Source organism: Notamacropus eugenii, chromosome 5 (genome assembly GCF_028372415.1).
Source record: "Notamacropus eugenii isolate mMacEug1 chromosome 5, mMacEug1.pri_v2, whole genome shotgun sequence".
In the NCBI taxonomy this organism is placed as follows: domain Eukaryota; kingdom Metazoa; phylum Chordata; class Mammalia; order Diprotodontia; family Macropodidae; genus Notamacropus; species Notamacropus eugenii.
This window is the reverse complement of record NC_092876.1, coordinates 193,764,161-193,789,196: the sequence shown is the minus strand read 5'-3', so window position 1 is coordinate 193,789,196 and position 25,036 is coordinate 193,764,161. Positions and strand designations below refer to the sequence as shown.

At 37.4% G+C, this 25,036-nt stretch overlaps 1 long non-coding RNA gene across 3 annotated transcripts in view; it reads left to right on the top strand.

The window, feature by feature from the left end:
* The window catches only part of LOC140505613 (uncharacterized), a 28,567-nt gene extending 4,481 nt beyond the window's left edge, over positions 1-24,086 (top strand). The window contains exons 2-3 of one of the 3 annotated variants that reach the window (XR_011967577.1): positions 16,556-21,903; positions 23,975-24,086. This is a non-coding gene — a long non-coding RNA (uncharacterized lncRNA). Of the gene's footprint in view, positions 1-16,555 lie in introns of all 3 variants that reach the window. The other 2 variants (XR_011967578.1, XR_011967576.1) reach the window with 2 other exon arrangements.
* Positions 24,087-25,036: the final 950 nt, after the last annotated feature.

Genomic DNA, 25,036 nt, shown 5'->3' with positions numbered 1-25,036 from the left:
CATATGACTACAAATGGCTTTAATTTCTTCTTCTGAAAACTGCTTGTTCATATCCTTTGACCATTTATCAATTGGGGAATGACATATTCTTTTAAATCTGACTCAGTTCTCTATATATTTTAGAAATGAGACTTTCATCACAGACACTAGTTGTAAAAATTCTTTCCTACTTTTCTGCTTCCTTCCTAATCTTGGTTGCATTAGCTTTGTGCAAAAACTTATCAATTTAATGTAATCAGAATTATCCAATTTGCACTTCATAATGTTCTGTATCTTTTGGTCATAAATTCCTCCATTCTCCGTAAATCTGACAAATAAACTATCCCTTCCTCCCCTAATTTGTCTATAGTATCAGCCTTTATATCTAAATCATGTACCCATTTGGACTTTATTCTGGCATACAGTGTCAGATGTTGGTCTATGCCCAGTTTCTGCCACACTATTTCCCAGTTTTCCCAGCAGTTTTTGTCAAACAATGAATTCTTATCCCAAAAGCTTGGGATTATCAAATGTAGACATGAATACTTTCTTAGAGAAAAGATTTGGAAAACACTGGGCATGATGAACACCAAATAACATCACCAAAAAAATTAAATGATTATAGTTTAACAAGCAAGAAAGAACTTGTTCCTGATATGGGAGCCATTGCTAAATCAGCTCTCTGAGTAGAGTCAACCTCTAACTTCTTAGAGCAAAGATCAAAAGTAATATAAAATTACATGAAAGAATAAAAAAAAGATAGAATGTGCAATTTTAAAAAGTCAGCTCCAACTTGACTTTTTTCAATAAGCTTTTGACATATAAAATAGAAAATGGATATAGGAAAAGACATACAATGATCAAAACTTCACACCAAAGCACAATTGATATGTCAATTGTCATTATGTTGAAATCAAAGAAGCTGAAAAATCACCTCAGGCACCAAATACTTGATCTATTTGAGAAGTAGAGATATATCAGCCAATGACAAAACCAGGTTAGAATATAAGCTTGTTTGTAAAACCTTACAGAAAAGGATAGTCGTAGATTATGAACAGTATCATCTCATGAAATAGCTAAAAAGCAGTGGTGGAAAGAAAAACAGTTTAAAAATAGGTGAGAAACCAAACTAAAATAAACTCATCCCAAATCTATCTATTTAACAATGAAAGTAAAAGGTGAACATCCAGCAGATGAAAGATGTTTAATTAGGCTCTGTACATGTACAAATAACATCAATTTGCTAAGATGGCATCTCTCAACATGGAGAGAGTCTTGGTTGTGTTTTATAAAGACTGGAATGTGTAGACATTCTACATTGGCCTACCCTGTGGTTTGGAGAAGCTTCTTTTTTCATTGACTGTGTAATGAGAACTATTGCCATTTTTTAAATGGTCAGAGTCAGCACCAGCTAAGGATTCCAGCATTCATATCTGATGGACTAAGGTGACTTCTGTGAGAGAACCCACAGGTAAGGGAAGAGCCTTGTGGTCTTCCCTCCTCACCCCTCCTTCCCAAGTCAATTAAAGATTCTACTTCCTGTACTGGGACAAGAAAAGAATGAACAAAAAGATAAAACCCTAGGTCTGCTTCTAGGATGATATGAAAGATCTCCAAAAATGTTTATAACAAACTCTTTTCACCATCAAGGACAGTGGAGCCATCACATTTGGTACAAATATTACAGACATGGAGATATTTATCTCAAAAGTGGAGAAAACTCAAAAGACAACAAATGAGAGCAAGTATATACAGTGGACCATGCTGGAGGCAGGATACTTTTTTTTAGTTCATTGAGGGATTAAATCCAAAGAAGGGGAAGATATCAAAGCCATAGGGAAAAAATCACATATTACCAATAAACAAAACAAAACAAAAACCCAACAACACCTAAGAGAACATAGGATCAAAAAATTATAGATTTAGAGATGAAATGAGTTTTTCAATAACTCCCAACCAACGTGGCTACTTTTTCATCTATATAAAATTCTTATAAAAATAATGCATTTACAAATGTATCAAGGGCACTTTTGATGAAGATTAGAAAGGAACCAGTAAATTCACAAGAAATATTTACAGTAGATTATCCCTTTACTATTATGTGATTTTCTGGGGTGGGATGAGGGAGAAGATGCTACAAAATCTCATTTGTCATAAGTTAAGTAAAAAAAAAGCATTTGATTTGTTATAATGTAAGGTACTTTCCCCCTTCCAAAGTGAATGTTTTAGTTGCTGAAAGGAGTGGAAAAAAGGAAATCTGTATGAGAAAAACAGCAAGATAGTTCTGAAGACCTGAGAGAAAACAACTCTCAGAAAAATGACCTGTTTGAAGTTGAAAGAATAATGTGAAGGTTGTTGGTGGTGGTGTTCAATCATTTCAGTGGTGTCCAACTCTCCATGACCCTGTTGGTAGCTTTCTTGACAGAGTACTAGAGTGGTTTACCATTTCTCTCTTCAGCTTATTTTAAGCTGAGGAAGCTAAGGCAAACAGGGCTAGGTTACTTGCCCAGGGTCACATTTTAAGTATCTGAGGCCAGATTTGAAATCAGGAAGATGAGTCTTTCAGATTCCAGGCCCTGCACTCTATCCATTTTACCACCCAGCTAACCTGATCTAAACATAGGGAAGGTTATATGTAACAGCAAGGACCTCAGCATACACAAAAGGGCCTGCTGTATAGGTTCTTAGATCCACTTTTCTAAAAGGAAAGCAACTTTTGAGAGGTAAACAATCTACTTTAATCAAGCACAAATATCATTCACTTAGTTCAGGGAGAAAAGTCAGTACCCTAAACTTCAGAGAAAATACAAACAGACAAATAAAGACCAACAGACAGAACTTCCAACTGTCTGACTGTAAGCAATATATACATCATAGGTCAATAGGCAGATCCAAATGATCATTACATACATAGTTAGCAGAGAGAGGCACCAACATCTGGGTTTTCAAAGCTAGGGGCTCCTTAGCAGCTATCCAGAGTCTCATGTGGCCAAACAAACACCTCCAATGAGTAAGCCCCAAAACAAAACCTCAGCTCAGAGTATATCTACACTTTTCAGAGCCAGAGGGCATCACAACCCTTGAGAACCAGTGCCTCTTTAGAAATTAACAAAAAGTGTTGGCCTTCCTACAAAATAAATCTCCCCTAATCAAACTATACTTAATGGATGGGGAACCTCTTTAACTCTCATTAACATAATTTACATTACCCTATATGACATTGTTATTCATTAGTTCATTTACATATGACTTTTCAGACTTTCTAAGGATATAACTGAGCAACCACAAATCAGAGAACTATTTGGGAAAACAAATATGGGAAAATTTGCATATTGTCTATTTGTGTCATACTTGAAAAAATTTTGAATTTGAGTTTTTCAGCCTGAAATAGAAATAGGACAGACAGAGGTTAAATACTTATTGAGGAGGTACAGATTTAAGACATTAGAAGTCACAAGCAGAATGTAAAAGGAATTGGAAGAAGATAGAGAACAAACAACACAAAAGTTAAGAGAAACTGAGAAAATAGCTGCTTAGAGCTGAGATAGTTAACAGGAGAAAGACATGCTGGGAACCATGCTGATTGAATTACAAAACTGTGTTTTGCTGAAAACTGATTGGCTGGATAATCAGTGTACTGTCCTTTGTCACCATCTATAACTTGAGAGAGGGGAAACTTCTCAAGGATGCCTATATTGTCCTTTACTAACCTCTACAATCTAACATGGACTTAAATCAATAAGCAGGTAGGTGGCACAGTGGATGGAGTGCCAGGCCTGGAATCTGGCAAGACTGGAAGACCCATCTTCCTGAGCTCAAGTCTAGCTTCAGACACTGAACAGTTGTGTGAATCTGAGCAAATCACTTAACCCTGTTTGCCTCAGTTTTCTCATCTGTAAAATGAACTGGAGAAGGAAATAGCAAACTACTCCAGTACTTTGTCGAGAAAACCTCAAATGAGGTTACAGAGAGTCAGAAATGACGGGAAAAAATGACTGAACAACAAGCTAGGAAAAGAGGAAGAAGGAGGAGGAAAGCAATCTTTGCAGCTGTTTTGCAGGGAATTACACTTCCTTGAGAAGAAACATTATTGCTTGGAGCTGATTGAAGAAATCAAAATCCTGTTCCATAAAGAGTTGGCAGGGCTGATCTGTATTGCTTTTCAACAACCAGCCAAGAAAGCAGATGTAGGAAGCTGAAGACTCCAGGTTTTGGATTGCTATTTTACTTAAAACAATAAGTGTAAAGTTGATATATTTTTGCTAAAAGAGGATATCATTTTCTCAGCATCTTGCCAAGGGTGGCTATGTGCTAAAAGAACTCAACACTGCTTCAATGACCTGAGAATATCAGAGAAGCATCTTCTTTAAGCAGGAGAGTTGTGACGACCTGCACAGAAACACATAGTAAAGAAATAGTTTGGACCAACAAGTGATATATTATTCCTTAAAGAGACTAAGGACATTAAGGTCTACAGTGTAATGTTACAAGTCACCCCAGGCACAGAAGTTTCCTTACTCATGAGCCATTCTGTGAGGTATTTATAACTGTGTTCCTACTTTCCCAAAGACACATTAGTTACATTGATGGGAGAGTATGAACCAGGTTAATGGGTAAGTACTTTTGCTTTCTAGTAAGTAAATGTCAGGGGCAGCTAGGTGGTGCAGTGGATAGAGCACCAGTGCAGGAGTCAGGAGGACCTGAGTTCAAATCTCACCTCAGACACTTGACATGTCTCACTAGCTGTGTGATCTTGGGCAAGTCACTTAACCCCAAGTGCCTCATCCTGGGTCATCTCTACTCATCCTGCTGAATATCTGGTCATTAGATTCAGAGGGCTCTGGAGGAGAAGTGAGGCTGGTGGCCTGCATAGCCCTCCCTCACTCAAAACAAAGTCAAGTGCAAGTCATGTCATCATGTCTCTGATGGCATGGTCTTCTTCAGTGAAGAAGGATGAACACACACCAGTAAATGTCATGATGATTCTTGCTTTTGCTCTCTCATTTAGTAAATGTTTTATGTTTTAAAATTAGTGGTATTTTTGTGACTGTTTTGTGTAAACAGGAAATATACTAGAGGGGCCTCATAAATTGCAGTGGTAAGTAGCAGTAGAACTCAGTCTTTCCCAACATACCAAAGTTATCATAGAATCTTAAGGACAATCCTAATAGATGAGAGGCTACCCCTATGGGAAATCACCTTGACTTTGACCTACCAGTGTGGATACAGGTTAGATGCATGAAGCAGGCCTAATCCAGAAACTGAGAGAGCCTGGAGAGTTCTGTGCTCAGCAAAGTACTGCTTTCAAGGAGCACCTCTAAATAGACACCTCCCAGGCTTACACTGAAAATCATATAAGATTCCATAAGAGGAGTAGGAAATATTGACAAAGATAATTTATTCAGTAAACTTTAGGTTACTAATATCAATTGAGATATAGTACAAAAAGATTTATACTAAGTAAAATTATTCACCACTGTCATGGAGAGCATCTCATATTCCAAATCAAAGAGAGATTCCCTGTAGATTGGAAGGTTCTACAAATTTTTCTGTTTGTGAATAATATGCTGGTTTCCTCAAGTTCTGGAACATCATTATAAAGATTCCTAAATGAGATCCATAATCACTCAAAAGACTCTATCCTAACTACCCACACAGGAAAAATCAAGTTGATGAAGAGTGCCTATTGTTCAGACTATGATACAGAATTGGATAAAAACTCTATACACCTAACCTATGTCATCCATCAGTGTGTGTATGTGTATGTGTATGTGTGTGTGTGTGTATCTGTGTATGTCTGTGTGTGTATGTGAAATAGATATTGTCCTAGAATTGGTCCTAGAATTGAACAGGAGGAGGTAAGGGTGCTGGAATCCCTTTGAGAAATTGCCAAGTTCCTTAAATTATATCAAATGTGATAAGATCAGTATCTGACATAGTTTCTTCTCCCCTGATATGTAGTTAAGGCTAGTTGTTTCCTTAATGTCCAAAGAAAGGGTACCTAAGACTTAATTGGTTCAGAAGATGAAGGCTCAAGCCAAGATGCTATTGACACTATCTTCCTAGTGCTTCTAGCCATGTTAACATGACTCCTTGGTCATTTAAAGGATATAAAATGTCTGTCCACATAGGAGTTAAGGCCCTCCAAACTTAGTAGAAGACCCAAGGCCACTTGAATCTCCAAACCCTGCCTTGATGAACAGGAAAGTTTTCATATGAAGGTGAAGGGGCCCTGTCTAGCCAAGCTAAGTATTTTATCTTCATCAAGTATCCTTTCTATGCTATGGATAAATAAAACCCCTTTGAATGACTGATGGACTGTGCCTTTCTTTGTACCATGCTGCCTCTTATATAGAATAAATAAAAAGTGTTTTTCCTTCTGAAAATATGATTTTATTGATGTATGGAATTCCTAGTGTGGAAATTCTTGGACCAAAGCACTTCTAGAATTTATAATCAAAATTTCCTGGAGAATTAAGAAGTTAAGTGATTTGTTCATGTTCATGTGACCAGCATATAGCAGAGCTAGAATTAGAACCAAGGCCTTCTTGACTCTAAGATCAGCTCTGTAGCTTACTATGCCATCCTACCTCTTTTTATACCAATACTTCTCCCAAGTAGCTGATGCCTGGAGGGAGGGGTTAAGTCAGGATGGGCAAATAGGTGGGTGAGAACTCATTCCATTTCCTTTTCTCCCCATCTGAAGCCCTATATTAAGCTTAATATTCAAAAAAGTTCTATTGTAGAATATTAACCAAATGGACTAAGATGTAGTGGGAAGTTGTCTGATCTTTAGAAAGTCAAAACAACGTATACCCTTTGAATGGTGCTTGATTAGCCATAAATGATCTTCCAAAGGAAAAAACTCCAGAACCAGATGGATTCAAAAGTGAATTCTATCAAGCATTCAAAGGAAAATTGATTTGAATATTACATAAATTATTTGCAAAAATAGCAGAAGAAAAAAATTCAACCAAATTCCTTCTATCACACAGATGTGGTCTTTATATGTAAACTAGGGGAAAATCAAAAGAGGAAAAAAAGTATAGATCAATATCCATAATAAACAGGTGCAGAAACCTTAAAATACTATAAAAGAGGTTAAAATACCACATTACATACATTATACACTGTGACCAGGCTGGATTTATGCCAAGAATTGCAGGATTAGTATAATATTAGGAAAAGTATAAACTCAAATAATTATATTAATAAATCAATAAAATCACATTATTGAAGAAAAAGCTTTTGACAAAATACAGCAGCAACTTCTGTTTTTAATTAAAAATATAGGAATAAAATGAGCCTTTAAAATTGTATATAGAATATATCTAAAACCAAGTGATACCACTTTTTATAACAGAGACAAACTAGATTCCTTTCCAGTAAATTCAGAGGTGAGACAAGGATGTCCATTGTCACCAATTCCATTTGACATAGTACTAGCATAATTTATAGCTCACAGCCCATTTATGTAGAATTTTCCTCCTTGGTAGGGATTGATTATTTAATGTGTCATACCTGCATGAAGAGACAGTTATCAAGAGCTTGAGAGAAAAGAAATCCTGGTCTCCATATAAATCTATTTTAAGATTTAAGAGGGTAAAGCTCAATTGTACAATGAAAATTCACATATCTATTTGGAGATTAATTTTAAAATGTCTGTTAATTTCATAGGGAAAATTTATTGAGTTATTACCTTTTAACTGACAACTGTCACTGAGTGCCAGAAGGCTCTATTTTAAACCATGGAAAAATACAGCATATAGGAGACTGAGACTGAAACTGAAACTAGAAGTAGTTGGCAAGTGAAGACTGAGGAAAACAGTAGGGTGTCAAAAGAGTAGCTCTGTGGGAACATGTGTAGAGAAGTGGCAATTGGTGACAGCAGCCTTCAGGTCCATGATTCCTGATTAGATGGAAAGAAATAGTCTCATAAAATGAGCTTAAGTTCCAGGCATTACTCTTCAGTGTATACTAAAGTTCAGGAGAAGTAAAGACTCTCAGAAGCTCGTGTTGCTCTTTTCTGCCACGTCTGATTTGAAGGTGGAAACAGAAAGGCGAAGGACAAGTTCTGATGCTGCTTTCCTATATAAAAAGAGCTGACATTTATAAGGGGTAAATGGTGAATTATGTGAGTTTAGTTCCCTACAACAGAGCTACCAGTGGGACCTTGAAAAAATTTAAGTGTAACTGTATGGTGGTGATCTTTCTCTACCAGGATGAGAGCAAACTGTATCAAGCAAACCAGAGCAGAGGCCACTAAGTGTCCATATGTCTATATGAGAGTTATAAAGCAGTACAGAGTAGGTAGAGACACACCCCCATAATCCATTGCCCTTGAATGTGACTGCTAGCTTAGTATTTTCTATGTGTTTATTAGCTTGTTACACCGAGGTGGGTAGGGGGGTCCCGATACCATGAAAGAATCCATGATTCAACAATTTATCCTTTTTGTATGATTAACGATGCCATTATTCTCCCAATTTTTTGGCTAGACACCTTGGAGTTGTCTTTGAGTCCATTATCTTTCTTGATTCTATTTACCAATACAGAATAAAAAGGTCTCAGTTTCCATTATCTATAAAATTGAGGCAGTTGAATTAGATGATCTTTAAGGTTCCTTCCAGTTCTATCTACCTGCAAGTCCTTTATTTCTTCATTTACAGCCCCTTTTATCTGTCTCTTTCTTTTCATTCCCATTACTTTTTTAATTCAATTTTTTATTTTAATTTTTTAAATTAAATTTAATTTTTTTATTCAATCCTTTTTCACCTTATTCTTGGACTACTGCAATAATCTCCCACCTAGTATATTTTGGTGCCTTTTAAAAAAATATCAGTCATTTATAAATATACTCTCATTCTCCACCTTCCACTGAACCCTACTTTTTTAGAAAGAAAAGTTTGTTTTGATAGGGCCTGTTTTTACTTTGATATAGGGAGTTCCTGATGAGGAAATGACAGCTATCGATGCATGATGGTACTTGCTCTGCAAGTTCTAATCTTAGAAAGCTGCCTGGGGCACTGAGAGGTTAAGTTATTTGTCCAGGATCATATAGTGTGTGTCAGAGGCAATACTTAGACAGAGAGAGAGAGAGAGAGAGAGAGAGAGAGAGAGAGAGAGAGAGAGAGAGAGAAGGCAGGTAAGAAGAAAAAAGAGAGAAAAAAGAAAGGAACAAAGGAAGAAAAGAAGGAAGGAAAAAAGGAAGGAAGGAAGGAAAGAAGAAAAGGGGGAAAAGAAAGTAGTTAAGTAAATCTGATTCAAAACATAGGAAATATTCCATTTTCATTCCACAATTTCTTTAATGATAGGAGACAAAGGTGTTTTATTATGTGATAACTGGGACTGGGATTAGTCATTGCGATTAATTACAATTTAGCTGCTGTTTAGTGTTGTTTTTGCTTGCATTATTGTAGTTATAGTACATATAATTCTCTTCTTTCTTCTCTTTATAAAAATTCATATAAATCTTCCTGTGTTTGTTAGTTTCTCAAATTCATTGTTTTATGCATCATAATAGTATTTCATCACATTCACATCCATTTCAAAATTAATAGATACCCAGTTTCCAATACTGTGCTTTTTCTTTAATTTAATTTTATTTATTTTTTAATGTTCTACAATCACTACCATAAAATTTAGATTTTAACCCCCCCTGCACCTACCCCCCCCCCCACTCCTCTCCCTCCCCAAGACAGCATACAATTCTATATAGGATCTACATATACTTTCCTATTGAATATGTTTTCACTGTAGTCATGCTATGTAGACGAACTAAAATAAATGGAAGAAATCATATAACAAATCAAAACATAATACACAAACACACACACACACACACACACACACACACACACACACATGATCTGCTACATTCTGCAAATGAATTCCATAGTTCTTTCTCTGAGTGTGGAAGGTATTTTGCCTTAGAAAACCATTGGGATTTTTTTTTTTAAGTTCTTGCGTTATTAAGAAGTTCTAAGTCTACCAGAAAAAACTCTCGCACACTGTGGCCGTTGCTGTGCACAAAGTTCTCCTGGTTCTACTCCTTTCCAATACTGTGCTTTCATAAAAAGAGTTCTTATGATGGTTATTTTGGTGTAATCATTTTGTACACATTTTGGCACCTTTCTTTTTGCCTCTGTCCTCCTTGGGTTATATTGCCAGTGTTGAAATTGCTACAGAAGCGTATGAACAGTTTAGTGACTTTTCTTGTGTAATTCCAAATTGTTATCCAAAATTATTAGACTAATTCATAGGTCCACTAAAAGTATATTGTTGTACCTGTCTTCCTAAAGTACCTCCAACATTGACTTTTGTCATCTAGGGGTAGGTACTATAATTAAGAGATGTTGGGAAAGGTATCCTGTAGAAGATGAGATTTTAGTTGGGATTTGAAGGAAGTCAAGATATAGAGATGAGGAAGGAAAGCATTCTAGGCATGGAGGACAGCCAGAGAAAATGACCTGAAAAAAGAGGAGTATCTTGTTTGAGCAGCAAAGAGACCAGTGTCAATGGATTGAAGAGAACATGGTGGGGGATGGTGTACGATGAAAGGCCCTAAGAAATTGAAGGTCTTGAATGCCAAGGACAGGATTTCATATTTGACTCTGGAGGTGATGGGGAGATATTGGAATTTATTGAGTACCTGGGTGATATGGCCAGATCTATGCTTTATGAAAACCCCTTTGGTAGCTGGATAGCCAGGAGTGGAAAGAGACTTATGACAGGCAGACCAACCAGTGCCTTTTCCCAAAGTAAGCATGGAGCATTGGATCGTCCATCTACTACTTCTCCTTACTGATATATATGACTGGCTCAGCTCCTTTCTAGGCTACATGACTTTGGTGATATTTTTCATATCCCTTCCCAGGCTCAAGTTATTATTGATAATGAGCTGCAGTCTATTTATGTATATTAGGTTACCTGCTATTTTGTAACTATAACTTTGCAATTATTCTTAATTTTGAGAGGCTTAGGGAGTTGGACCTTGGACCTGGGGAGAAGGGAAAAGGCAAGGGGGAGAAGGAAAGGAACCATGGGAAAAGGAAAAGAATCAGGACTCAATTCTCAAGGAAGATTTATTAGAGTTCAGAGGAATTGAACACCTTGGCCAACGAGAACTCCACCCTTCTTCAAAAAGGGAGAGAGAAAAAGAGGGATACAGAAGTGAGGGCATTTTTATAAAGTTAGTGCAGGACAGATCCTCCCATCAGAGGATAGATTGGTCCATTCTCTTTCGGGTCAGAATTTTTTGACACGCCCACTGTACATCATTAACAAACACAGTTGTTACAATGACTTCATGTTCTCCTTTCTGATAAGCTTTCCCTCAAACACTTGTCAAGCCTGTGCACAAGTTTCTGACCTTTAGTCTGACTGTGCTAAGTCACAACTCCGATTAACTACCACCCAAGGAGGAAAGGGAACTTTTTCCTTCATTTCCCACACTTATCTTCCATTATTCTCCCTATATGAATCCTATGAGGCCAAGAGAATAACCATCTTTGTGGGCAGCTGAAGTAGAATTAAGGTGCATGTCATGGAAGGTGAGAAGGTTAATGAACTAGGAGGTCAGAGTGTTTGAGAGGACATCAACATATAGGTTGAAATCTCTAAATATAAGGCTTGGGATAGGAAGGAAAACTGAGGGCCAAATACTGGACTCCTTGGGAGAGAGGACTGACGATGAGGTAGGCATACTACCCATCTCTTGACAGAGGTGATGGACTCAAGATGCCTAAGAAATTTTCAGACAGTCATTGTGAGAACTTACTTTGCATGACTCTGCATATTTGTTACAACAGGTTTATTTGTCTTTTTTCTCAATGGCAGGTGAGTGGGAGGGAAAAGGGGGCTGGGCATAGGTTAATCTTTCCTTCCCACCAAAAAGGCAAAGAAAAGAAAGAAAAAAAAGAGAAAAGAAATTAAGGAGGATATTTGAAGCGTTTTTAATGCACAAGAGAATAGAAGGAAGGACAAAAGAAAAACAGAGGACACCTTTGAAAGTTTCATGTTGAATTTAGCACGTAAAGTATTTTTAAAAAGCAAGCTATACATGATCAGGACTCACAATTTCATGTATAATCCTTTTTTCTGTTCTATTGTGTATATGGAAATGTTCATCTTATTTGGTATTTATTGAGTTCAGAATTTTTTTAAAAAATGAGTATCCTCTGATGTATTCAAACTAGTCTACTTGCTAACCTCTGAACATGACTCATATCTTCCTACCTCCATTTCTCTGCTCATACCATTCACTATGTATATACTATACTTAGCTCCCCTCCTCTATTGCCATCTATCAAAATCCTACCCATTGTTCAAGGCTGAAATAAAACTTTACCTACTTCTCCACCACAATGATCTTTCCTTTTTTCCAAAGTCCTTTATCACTTGTTGTCCTACTTATTCATACTTGTACTTATCATACACCATCTTGTAATTTATTTATTTCTGTGTAAACATACCTCCAGTGAGATTACACACTCGAGAAAGGTAAGGGCTGTGTTTTAGACTTTTTTGTAAGCCTCACAACACCAATCTTTTGTGCCACAGACACTCAAGAATAATTGTGGAATGAATACTGCACTTCAATATTTCAATAGATCTGTTATATTATTGATGTAGAGTCTCCCTCTGATCAGTCAACATATATGAGTGAAGCACTTAACATATGCCAGGCACTGTACTAAGCACTAGGGGTACACAGAAAGGTAGAAACACAGTGCTGGTTCTCAGGGAGCTCATGTTCTAATGGGGAGACAACATGCAAATACGTATGTACTTACAAGATAAATGCAGTGTAAGTGGGAGATAACCTCAGATGGAAGGCACTAGCAATAGGGGCAATTGGATAGAATCCTGCAGAAGGTAGAATGTGAGTTGACTCTCGAAGGCAGTCAGAAAAGCCAATAGACAGACCTGAGGAGAGACAGAATTTCAGGCAAGGGGGACAGTCAGTGAAAAGACACAACCAGGACATACACGTACTACTGGGTTTGAATAAGAGTAAGAAGGCAGATATGACATCATGAAATATGAGGAAAGGCATAAAATGAAGGAAAACTGGTAAAATAGGAAGGAGTAAAGTTATTAAGGTCATTAAACATCAAACGGAGCATTTTGTATTCGATCCTGGAGCTATTAGGGAGCCACTAGAGTTTATTGTGCAGTGGAGTGGGGGAGGTGACATTGTCAGACCTGCACTTGAACAAATAGATCACAGTCCATCTATACCTTCTCTCTTGTGTGATTCTCATGCATGTTCTTTCATAGATCCTCCATAGAGTACCTTTCAACATGCTGTCAACCAACCTTTCTTTAGGAATTTTTACATTTTATGGGTATCAGTGCTATACTTCACCCTTTTTTCTATTATTCAAAGACTGGCTGATTTCTTTTTCTGGCCACTGGTCACATATTTTCTTCCTTCCTTCCTCACTTTCTCCTTTTCTTCCTTCTTACCTTCCTTTCTTCACATTCTTTGACTCATTAAATCCTATCCCATTGTGACCCAAGTAAGATTTACTGAAAGCTTATATCTTGACTTGTGTCTAGGGTCTCCTCAAAGAGGAAAATAGGTTAGTCAATGTATAATGTAAATCAGAAATGAGAGGTATTTATTTCCTACACACACACACACACACACACACAGAGTTAATAGAAAAGAGTCTCATCAGCTCGCTTTGACAGAAAAACATAAACAAGTAAACAATGAGCAGAAATAACCATTGTTATGATTTTCCAGGACACTGAGACTTAACACCATCATCAAAACATTAAGCATTTGCCAGGGCTGTTAAACAACAGAGATTTCACATTTCACTTCATCACTGTCTCTCCCCCCCCACCCCCACACCAGGTAGATATCTTGTATCTTGGGACAGCAAGGAATAGGTTTATTCTCTGGCCTGTGGTCATGGCTTTCCTCGATGCTGGAGTAGTTGCTAGAATCTCCTTTTGAAGTGTAACTAACCCAGGGGTATGCTAGAGCCAGTTTGAACTGGCTGGTGAGAATAGCCATGGTAAATTTTTAGTGTGAATATTCTGTTGTTCAGTCATGTCCTCCTCTTTGTGACCCCCCCATTTGGGGTTTACTTTGCAAAAATACTAGAGTGGTTTGCCATTTTCTTCTCCAGCTCATTTTGCAGATGAGGAAGCTGAGGCAAACAGGAGTAAGGGACTTGCCAGGGTTCCATTGCTAATAAGTATCTGCAGCCAGATTTGAACTGAGAAACATGAGTCTTCTTAATTCTAAGCCCAGTGCTCTATCCACTGTACCCCTAACTACCCTGTGGAAGCATTTACAATTTGGAAATCAACAAATACTGATTGTCTTAAAATAGAAAGTGTCAGAGAAAATGTTAATCATGAAGATTAAAATTAAAAGTGGTTCTCTGGTTATGTTCCATCCACTCACCCAGACCCATTGTCAACATTTACCAGCACACCCCTTCCCAATCCCCTCCCCTCCACCTCCAACCTCAACTGAGTACCCAGGATCCAAACTATGGTAATCCACCAGGTCACCTCCTAGTCTGAACATATTCACTTTAAGATTAATTCAGTCACCTAAGATCAAGCAAAGAAAAAGCAATTGGAGGATTGGATCTAATTTGACCAGTTAAGCACCCCTGCTTTAGTTGCTACATGGGAGCAGCTGACATACTTCTGGGACAAAGTCACCCCTCCCACAGACTTTGTGGGGAGTTTCTGAATCACATGATGCTACCTGGTAGGTAGAAGGAAAAAAAGAAGCCAGGGTGGAGTTCCTTCCTTTTTAAAGTTCCAGTGAGTCAGCAGTTCATCCTGCCTCGTGGCTAGTAAGGGGATTCTTCTACTAGAACTGAGTCAAACCTGGCCACTGAGAAGCAACCTGGGAGTTCTTCAAAACCAAAGCCCTTAGGGCAGCTTTATGAATGTCCTTTTACATCAGGAATGTTGCACTGAGGATCCTTTTTCAGTTATGCTTGGACTAAATGTCCTCTGAAGTCCCTTCCAACTCTGAAATTCTGTCACTGTCATTCATTGAGAAGTTCTCATAATGTACCTCTGTCTCCTCATCTATAAAATGAGTGGGTTGGACCAGATGGCTTCTGAATTTTCTTCTAGCTTTATATCTCGGATCTTCCCATCCTTTTTTTTTTTAAGTAATTGCCCTCTGAAAACCCAGAGAACTTACTCACAGAAAATAAGTTGTGAGGTATTAAACCAACTGTAAAAATGCAAGGGCATTCAGTAATCCCTTTATGAAAGTGGAACAAGTCCCTGGAGTAGATTAATAACCCCACTGGTTATGAAATGATAAACTATACCTGGATCACCCTTAAAAGACAGTTCCCATGAAGACAGGCTGGCCCCAGAATCAAGCAGAAACCCAGCTCCTACTGAGACATGTAAAAGACCACAGTACAGGAGAAAAAGAACTATGAGTACAGGCAGACACCAGAAACAGTGGGGCCAGGACTCAAAGAAAGACTGACTGAACCCTAGAAATGTCAGGAGGGATACCGTGTTGATGAAATCCTCCATACTACAGATGCCAAAGCTGTAATTCTTATTTCCTTTTTCTTTGACTCCTTCATAGGAGTCTCTAAGTCAATCCACAAACATTTATTAAGCACTTACATGTCCTAAATTCTGGAAATACAAAGAAAAGTAACAATATGAAACAAAACAAAAATACCTACAGTCCCTTCTCTTTAGGACCTTACATTCTAATGGGGAAGACAACATATAAATATTTAGGTACATACAAAATATATAGAGAGAATATGAAGATAATTTGAAAAAAGGAGACATGGGAGTGAGGGGAAGGTAGGCCAAGTTCCCTTTTCTCCAGTACCAAGTAATCCCATGTAGCCTAAAGCTTTTTGCTCTGGTCACTGCAAAGGTCAGTTTATCTTTCCTTGTACTCAGTGTTTGCTTCACCTTTATAAACAGTGCCAACTATGGGTGTTTGCAAATCTGGGTGTATAATTAGAATTATAGTTGAGAGGAGGCTGATGGTGATCATTCCAGGTGAAGAGAAAAGAGAAATTTAGAACTGTGCTGACTTTCCTGAGGGGAGTCAGCTAGAAAGATAAAGAATTGTTACAACTTACCAGAGCCCAGTAGAGGGTTATACAAGGACCCCCAAGGAGGCATTGAATCAGTAATAGGTTGAGGAAACCAATAGCAATAGTTGAATAACTCTATTCACCAAACTAGCCCCGACTGATAGACTGTGTGAAATTCAAACTCATTAGCCTAGTATTTCAGGTCCAAAGTCACCCTTTCCAACCTGATGCCCTGTTCTTTCGATACAGACGCTCTGTGCCCCAGCCAAACAATTCAGATACATCACCAGCTGTCATGATCTCATTCATGCTATTTTGTTCATATGGCATGTCCACTTCCTCTCCCCTCACCCCTATCACTTTCTTTAGAAATCCTACCTATCATTCAAGGTCAATCTCAAGCTACTAGGAAGCCTTCCCCATTCCTCGCAATTGAATGTGATCACTTCTTTTTCTGAACTCCCCAGGCACTTTGTATCCCATTATCCCCCTTTTCCTATTCTACTTTACAGCTATGCTTCTTAACTAGATTTTGAGAGACGCTCTTTGACCATTACCAAACCATGCCTTGAGGGAAAGAGAATGGCCTCAGGTGGTATCAAGGAAGCAGCTGGACTTCGGGCTCAGATTGCCATTCACCCATTTCTCACTTGGCCTTCTAAATGCTGGAGAGGCCTCGAGGCATTTCATCAGAGGAAACAGGAATGTACCCAGAAGGACGCACAAAGGTAACTGTACTCTTGGGAGATAGAAAAAGAACACAAAAACATAGACTAAAGGGAAGACACTTTTATTTATCCCAATCCCTAGTGCTCTTACTCTGCAGTGGCAGAATTATAAGATCCAAATTTAGAGAAATACCATATATGTAGCATTGTTTGCCATGGGGCTGAGAAACAGCTGAACTTGGAGGGGATGCTGTAGCAGCTTGGGAAAATTCCCTATATGCACAGACCTTGCCGCTGTAGGAGCGACTGGTGTATGTTATTGGCTGTGCTGGCATTTCCACAAGATTATTTAGGGGTACCAGAGAGTAGGAAGAGGGAGTAGTGTGCAAGTGCTGATGGATGCAGAGCCAACCTTAATTTGGCAGTGAGGGAGAAGAGGGTGTGAAGATGCTAGATCGGAAGTGGGAGTCAGGATGTCACAGTGAGAATCAGAGGAGGATGAACTTTTCCAGGGGGAGATGAGTACAGACTAGGAGGCACATGGTAGCAAAGGTCCAGGGCAAAGTGTGAAAAACAGAGAAACAAAAATAGCCTTCAGTCCCATGCAGTGCCCTTTAGTTTCTACAGGGAGGGGCAGAAAAGGGGACAGGGAGTGCTAAGAATCACTTAGTTTTGGAACTATCTATAAACAATAACCTGCCAGTTCTTAAAAGGAGAGAGCCTCATATAAAGACTGAGGATATGCTACAGGAGGAACTCAATCAGATGTGACTGTGGCGCATACTGTATGTACACTTACCCCTTGAGACACCAGAAGTATCTCAGGAGCAGTATTTTAAGGACCTACTATGAGTCAGGCACTGGGGAAAGTGCTGTGAATATAAATACAACAAACAAACAAACTGACGCAAAGGCAGTCCTTGCCCTTAGGGAACTTGAAATTTAGCCGGAAAGACAACATACAAAGGGAAGCTGAAGAGGAATGAGGGACAGGAGGTACCAGAAGTCCAAAGAAAGGCAGTCATATGGGAAATGAAGAGATGGCTGAGCTGGGAACCCTCTTTAAATGGAGACTTTGGGAGAAGTTCTTTGTTCCGGCCTTCCTCCAGTCCTAGGGGCAGAGGTACTGAGAACTCTGAGGAGGTATGAGTGCCCAGGATGATGCAACTGATTATGGTCAGTTTCCTGATGATGAGGTTCCTGGGAGCATGCTGGAAGCCAGTTCAAGGAGTAGAGAAAGGGGGGAAATAAAATCAGTAGCAGCAGAAGTCCACAGCAGTTTATGTCCTACTACCTTTAATCTCATAGAAAGGCAAAGGTTCACTTCATAATTGATCAGTGAGGAGTTGTAATATGTAATTAGCCCACCAGGTGGCTCTATATTCAGTACTCCAGCTGAAGGGTTCCAGCAAGATTTCTTTGCTATATGTGCACATTTTTTTTTTTTAATTTTAACATGCACAAGTTATCCACCCCTCCAACCCTTGCAGCTTCACAAGGGGTGGGTGGTCAAGGAAAAAAAAGACCAAGACCAAAAAAAAAAAGAGCATTCTGACTAGATGCTGAATTACAACCTTGAGAGTGATGAAAAATTGCTCATAATTATAAAAATAGTACAATATACAGCTCTAGGGTTCCCACTTCACCTTTGAGAAATTTCCTAGCTCACTTTCAACATCTTATTTATATTAGTTAGGCAATCAACTTTCTATAGCCACATGGTTTATTATGTATAGCAGTATTACAAAAAACAAAATTGTTAAACCCTTGGAGTGCCTTACTAAATTATTTCTCAAAACCTGTTCCTACATCCTTGTCTTTTCAGGATTTCAGAGGTACAGTTCTGAATTTTACACCCTATACAGGTCATAGGTCTGGGAACCACCTGAGATCAACTTTGCAAGAAAGGTAGAACAGGGAAAAGGCAAGGAAACAAACCCAAAGTTAAGTATAAAAGAAGAAATCTTGAAAATTAGAGGAGAAATAGATAAATTAAAAACTCTAAAGACTACAGAACTGAAACAAAACTAAAAGCTCATCCTTTGAAAAGACTAACAAAATGGATAAACTTTTAGCCCACATAATTTAAAAAAAGAGATCAGAAAATCAAATGAGCAATAACAACCACAAAAAAGGAACAGGGTGAAATTACAATAAGTGGAAAAGCAATAAAAAAGAATTATGAGAACCTACTATAAATAGTCATATTGCAACAAAATTTAGAAGTCAAAAGAAATAAATTGTCTACAAAGATATAACATACTCAAATCAACAAGCCAAATAAAGAACTTTCATTTTCTCTCCTGAACACCTCTCCCATTTGTAGGGGGAAAAGCACTAAATACACAGTCAAGCAAGACAAACTCCCACATTGACCATATCCAAAAATGCATGATTCATTTATTCTGCATCTTAAATCTATCACCTCTCTGAGAGGAGGTGGGTAACATGTCATCATTAGTCCTTTGAACTTATGGATTTTGTATGGATTAGAGTTTTTAAAGTCTTTCAAAGTTGTTTACCTTTACGATGTTGGTTTTGTATAAATTGTTCTAGTTCTGCTCACTTCATTCTGCATCACTTCTTATAAGACTTCCCAGGTTTCTCTGAACCATTCCATTCATTGTTTCTTATGGTACAATATACTGCATTAAATTCTTGTGCCATAATTTGGTTAGTTATTCTCCAACTGACTGACACCCCCTTAAATTCTAGTTCTTTGCCACCACAAAAAGGGTTGCTATAAATACATCATTTGATAAAATATTCATTAAGCATTTACTATGTGCCAAGTACTGTCTTAAGCTTTAGGGGTACAAATACAAAAAAAAAAAAAAGGATGTTCTCTACTCTCGAGGTGCTTCTAACAGTGGAAAATAAAACATAAAGGGAAGCAGGAAAGCAGGTGGGCATAAAGGGCTAAGGACCTTTGGAGAGTTCATTGAGACTCTTTAGCCTTCCTTTGCTTTCCCTACCATCCCAAACTTATCTCACCCTACAGCTGACTCCAGGAAAATTCAAGACTTTTATTTTAAAAGGAAATATTATGGACCATCCAACTTGAAAATAGTGAATGATTTTTAGAAATTGTGCTTGTATTCTTTTTGCCAAGATTTTATTTAAAATTTTTGAGTCTATTTCTTTGGGATGATGGTCTATGGTTCTCTTTCTTTGCTTTGTGGCCCTCATGTTACATGTTAGGAATATGTTTGTATCAAAATGACATTAGTAGAATGCTTCCTTTCTCAATTTTTGAGAACAATTTGTACAGCATAGGTATTTATAGTTCTTTAAAATTATAATTCCTTTACATTTTAATTTTTATTATCAATTATTCAGTGTTTTCCAAATTTGAAAATTGCATATGTAGTTCACTAATCTCTTTTTCTGTTTTATTAATGTATGCTATTAGGAATGTAATTTTTCCTCTGAGAGAAGTGCTTTAGCTGTATTTCATAATTTTAGTGTGTTGTTTCATTGTAATCACTGTCTTTCACATAGCTATTGTTTCTATGATTTGTTCTTTGACCCATTGGTTGTTTAGAATTGCATTATTATTATAAACTTCACATTATTATGTTTCTGTTTAGGTCTTTCTCTTTTATTTGTGTCACCTGTATTGATTGCTATTCTATTGTATTATGATCTGTAAAGGATATGTTCAATATTTTTGCCTTTTTGCACTAATTTACAATTTTTCTGTGCCCTAAAACACAATCTATTTTTATGAAGGTGCCATGTGGCACTGAGATACATGTGCATTTGTTGAGAAATAAGCACATTTGTTAATGGTCCCATTCATCAGATACCATACAACTTTTACTTCTAAATTCACAGGCTGAACTATTGTAATAGCCTTCTAACTGAATCTCTTTGTTTCTAGTCTCTCCTCTCTTCGATACATGTTCCATACAGTTTGGAAAATAGTCTTCCTAAATCACAGGTCTGTTCTCCAGGGCTTATAAAATGAATACAAACTGTTTAACCAAGCATTTAAGGACCTCCACAGTCTGGCTTCTTCCTATCTTTCCAGCTTTATTTCCTTCTATTACACTTGGTGAACTTGACATGGAGCCAAGAGTTGGAATGTTATGTGGGATGAATCTCAAGTAAACCAGTGTAGCTAGATAGTTCATGAAGGTAGGAGGGGTCAGGTCTGAAGGTTTTAAATTACACACAGGTGACCTGATGTCAGTCCAGACCAGAAGGTAATATATCTAAATGGATATTTGCTCCTCCTGTAAGGCAAACCCCAACTTACAGACATCTGACATAAATAATAGCTTGCATCTGTATAGTACTTGACAGAATACAAAGCATTTTCTTCTGTTTTTATTATCCTTTTAACAGAAGAGAAAACTGAGGCTGAGAGAAGTGAATGGTTTGTGGACGAATTATGTAAGAACTCAGGCCTTTAACTCAATGTGAAGTTCAGTTCTCTTTCCATTGTTCCATGCTGCCTCCCATTACCCCCTTTATCCTCTCCTCCCCACCCCCTTTTTTTTTAATCAATGGCTACCGTCCGCCCTACCTTCCTACTATCAAAGCAGCTGCTGCTGTGCGCGCGCGCGCACACACACACACACACACACACACACACACACACACACACACACACACACACACACACACACACACACACACACACACACACACACACACACACACACACACACACACACACACACACACACACACACACACAGAGTATTTTTGGAAAATCTGTGTGTTCAGTAGTGGAGAAGGAGAAGAAGTTGTGAAATGCAGGAATAGCTTATGGAGCTAATCCTAGAGGCAGACTCCTCCCCAAGCAGGTGTAACTATGTAGTTGTTCTTTGGCTCTAAAACAGCTTTCCTCACTCCATCTGAATTTCTTACACTGCATTTTTGTAGCAATGCCTGAAACTTTGATAATTATAGATTAATTTTTTTTAAAAATACTAATGCTTCTGCAATGGTCAAGGAGTTATTAGTTATTTACACCTTCATGTATATCACCTAGTTTCCTAATTACTAGCTTAATTTTACTGTGTTGAAGAATGGATTCTTTAATAGCCTGTTTTCTTTCAATAGCCTGTTAGGGACCAAAGGCTATTACCTTGTGACCATGGAGCACTCTGGAAGGCTATGTATGATACCATAGCAGAGGAGGCACTGGGTGCCTAGGAACTGGAGAAAGAGGGAACAAAAAGGTAAAAGCATATCAAAGGTAAACTTAGACTATTTGACAATGTTCACCTGGGATAGGTCTAGTGCCTTGGAGAAGAAACTCTCTGCTTCTTATCCTCACACTTCTCCATCCTACTGCAGTGAATGATTCCTTATCCCGAAAACCCTAGATTTAGCCTGGAATAATTAGTTCTATAGTAGAGCTACATTTTGAGTTAAATAGACTTTTGTGGATTAGTCTTGGCATCTCGTCTGCAGCATTTACAGCCACTGTTTCTATAGGTCAATGTATTTTTATTTCTGAACAAATGACCTATAAATGAATTTATGGAACACAGATGCCCTGCTAAGTTAAGGACTCTGTTTAAAAAAAAGTTAATTTAAAATTATGGATTCCCTTCCCTAAAAGGGCCTTCAGTCTAAAGCAAAGATATTATGTGCAAAGATGTAAAAGATCAGTCTTTCAAAAAAAATTAGTTTTATGTGCATAGGTATGAAATAAAAGGATATGTTAGCATACATGTCATAGCTAAAGTCCAAACTCCTCTAATGTCAACATGGGCATAATCCAAAAATCTAGCAAATGTTTAAACTTTACAAAAACAGAGAGTTAATTTATTAACTAATCTCTAAGAAGTATTACCTACATGTTTGTAAAGTGAATAGTTGCTTTTTTAAACGATGCTAATATCTTGTCAAAATCTATTGTTTTACTTTTTTTCAAAAAATTTAAGAGTAGTTTGAACATGTACCATAGTCATTATACATGGTGTTCCTAGCCTCATAGATTTCGAACTGGAAGAGACCTTAAAAGTCATCTAAGTCCAACCCTTTCATGTTTACAGATGTAGTTTTTAGTCCAAGGAAGTTTGTCACTTTCCCATGATCACAAGAATGGTAAATTGGAAGAGCTGGGATTTGAACTATAGTCCTCTGAATCCAAATCCAACATTCCTTCCACTGAAACAGACACACATACACACACATCCCACAGATATTTGCATATCTGTGGTCTCAGCAATAGACTGTATATCTATTGTCCAAGGATAAACTTAAAAGTTTGGAAAGTCTTGTCACCAGTTTGGTCAAAGTATGGTATTTTTGCCACAGCAACTCTCAAAAAAAATCTCCTAAATTACATAGTTTTTATAACCTGCATGAATAGAAAGGTGGCCCACACCAATCTTTGAAATGTGTATTTTCTGACCACAATACAATAAAAATTATATTCAATAATGGGCCTTTGAAGCATAAATTAGAAATTAATTGGAAACTAAATATCTTAATCCTAAAGACTGAATGAGTCAAAAAACCAAATCATTGGAACAATCAATAACTTCATTAAAGATAATGATAACAATGAGAGACAACAAACACTATTTCTTGACAAATGCAACTCTGTTCAATACTCCTCTCATCATTTATACCAAATGAAGCATAAAACAGGGATATAAATGCTCACCAGAGGTGCTGCCACTGTTTAGGATGTGCTATATGACATCCTAGTAAGGGATTTCCTATAGATGATGAACTAGCTATTCTAGATATTTCCACATTGAGTTGATTTCATAAAAATCTAGAACACTGCATGTCCTCCCCAATGTGATCTATGGCAGTGTTTCTTAAACTATGGATCACATCCCCATAAGGAGTCACGTAACTGAATGTGTGGGGGTCATGAAAAATTTGGCATCAGTAAAAGATTTCTGAACAATTCAAAATTCACACATAATGTATCTGAGTTGTTTCTGGCAGCACCTGCCCGTGTTGCATTGGGAAACGTCACTGCAGCTTTGGTTCTGAACACACAACGTGAAAACTGTGCTCTGCACGTGTCATGTCACACAACACCAACGAGCATTGCCAGAAACACCTCAGCTTAGATTGAAGACTGTTGTGTTATGAATTGCAGTTTTTACTATACATACAAAGTTTTCTGCTCTTACAGAAACATAACAGTTTAACTGCAGAAAATAAAAAACTTTTAATATTTTCCTACTGTCATTCCTCAGCATGTATCAAATTAGTATATCTTTGGATTGTGTTGTTAGAATATTTAATTTTAAAAATTGCTGTTATCTCCTTCTTTTGCAGAAACATAAGTGCTTAATTGCAACAAGAAAAAAGCCCTTTAATATTTCTCCACCATCACCACTGTATAAGTGTGAACATCATTTTAAAAAATTAAACACAAATGTAACTTCATAGACTAAAGCTAGCATTTATTTGAGAAATTATTAGCAATATTTATTTATATTTTAGGACAAAAAATATTTTTGGTTGTGGATAAGTGGCTAAATTTAGGCAGAAGAAGTTAAAATACTGATGACAGTGTGACAAAGTCTTCACTACCAAGTTATAGTATACTTAAATTGACAAGAAAAAGAAAATAAATTGAATCATTTTTGCAGTATGCATTTATTTCTAATGATGATAGCGTGGAAAAACTTCTGCTTAACTTATAATGAAGTTTTGGCTGTGGAGAGCATGAAACTAGCCAAATTTAAACAGTATCTTAATATCAAGCATGCAGCACACTGCAATAAACTAAAGGAATATTTTGAACAACTTTTAAAATCTTCAAATAAAGAAAAACAATGTTTTGAGAAATTTGTTACTGTCAATGAAAAAATACTTACCTGCAGCTTATGAAACTTATTTAATTGCGCAAACTAAAAAGCCCTACACAATAGGAGATCTCATGTTACCTGCTGCTATTAAAATGTCAGAAATGGTTCATGGGAAAAAAGTTTGGGGATGAAATTCATAAAATTCCTTTATTGACTGATATTGTTTCCTAAAGAAATTTCTGACATTAGTAATGACCAATTCCAGGAGCTTATTACTAAGCTTAAGGGCAGCCCAAAGTTTGCAATCAATTAGATGAAACAATTGATACTTCTAACATGGCACAGTTGTTACTTTATGTAAGACAGGTTTAAGAAGGAAGCACACATTAGGAATTGTTATTCTGTCACCCTTTGGAAGGGCACACAAGAGGGAAAGAAATAACTTAAAGTCTATGAATTTTTCACAAATGACAGTTTACAGTAGAAAAATTGCATTGGAGTCTTTACAGACAGTGCTGGAGCAATGATGGATGAAAATGTTGGAATTGTAGCAAAAGTTAAAGCTGGTGGCAAGGCACATATTACC